Source organism: Cynara cardunculus (genome assembly GCF_001531365.2).
Source record: "Cynara cardunculus var. scolymus isolate 2C chromosome LG 12, CcrdV1, whole genome shotgun sequence".
In the NCBI taxonomy this organism is placed as follows: domain Eukaryota; kingdom Viridiplantae; phylum Streptophyta; class Magnoliopsida; order Asterales; family Asteraceae; genus Cynara; species Cynara cardunculus.
The window spans coordinates 38,902,710-38,904,390 of NC_037539.1; positions in this window are offsets into that span (position 1 = coordinate 38,902,710).

The following is a 1,681-nucleotide window of genomic DNA, read 5'->3' on the forward strand; positions in this document are numbered from 1 at the left end:
ATAATAAGAACGAGACTAGTAATGAGCATCAATCAACTATTCATTTGGATTACGTATCATTGACTCGTTTAAATAAATACTTTCTCGAAAGAATTCAGTTTGGCATGAACATTAAACACGCGTCAATACCTCATTTGTTACAAAAGCACGATTAATGTAAAACGCTTTAACAACTAATCTCTAATTAGCTAATCTAGTCTAGTCAAGGACTTAGAGTTCAAGTGCTAAATGCATTAAGACCAACAAATACCAAACCTAACCAACAATCGGACGCCGATTATTTGGGTTAGATTGTACAACCTTACGACACTTGCAACTAACACACATGCATCAATTGGGTATCGCTTGCTACTCCAAGAAACCTAAGAATAATTACGTATTCAAAAATTCCTCTAGCATAACGAGTTCAAATCAGAAAAAGCAAGGGATCCAACTCACAAATTCTAACTTAAAATGCATAGGACTGAAATTCAAAGATTGCACAAATGCATTCAATCGATTCTGAAACAAAATTGAGTCTCAACTCATCCAAATTTCAAGTCGATTATAAACCCATTACTAGAAATTAAAAGATTAGCTACTCATGTCTAAAACATATGGAATCATGTACCTAGTGGAATCGAGGGAAAATAACGAAGAACCTTAGAAATTATCTTCAAAGAAAAGCTCCTTGAATCTGGAATTCGGCCCTTGTGTTCTCGCCATTTTYGATCGACCAAGTCTGCTGCCTCTCGTTTCCGACAGCTTGCTGCTTCCAATTGGCTGTTGCTTCCTTCAATCGATTGCTCGTCTCTATCGATTAGCCAGAAATCGACAGCAATCGACACCTTTCTCGCCTCTCTCGCCTCTATCGCCTCTCTCGCCTCTCTCGCCTCTCTCGCCTCTATCGCCTCTATCGCCTGTCCCTCTCTCGGTTCTGCTGCCCTCTTATAGACAGCTCCTTTCTCTCGATTCTTAACCGACTGCCTCGACAGCCCCTCCCGACAACCTCTATACCGACAGCCCTCTTCTCGACAGACTCTGCCTCGCCCATTATCCACGATCTGCTGCTGCCCACGATCTCTTGCTATCGCTGTTCTCTCTCTCGCTCTGTTCTACACGACTTGGGCAGCAGCCTTGGGCTGCTGCTGTTTCTTCTTTTTTTTTCTTTTTTTTCTTTTTACATGGGCTTAGACTTGGGCTGTTGTTATGGGCCAAAGAAAAACAAACACAATCAATATATTTCTCAACTTTAATGGCCTTATAACATTAGGTATCAACTTACATTAAAATGGACATTTTAGGCATCTACTTATCATTAATTGCAAGGTAATTTAGACATAAAAAATGTATATATTTTGCACTTATCAAATTCCCCCACACTTAGATCATTGTCCGTCCCGGCAATGACTTAAGTTAACACGTAGTCAAAATCGAATCTAACGAGAATGTCAACATATATAGCATATCATGAGTTTGAGATTTGCAACAAAGTACTGAAAAGAGGATGCACACGCAATCAAATAGACACAAGCTAATCTCGAGAACTCTCATGAATGGGATTAACAAAACAACACTCGATTCACTCCTTGGGTTGATGTGTATCGCTCAATTCGTCAATGCACTAGCATGTATCTACCATAAGCTTGAAAAACCTCTCACTCTCCACTACTCGGATAAAATACATGCTTATAAATCAAAA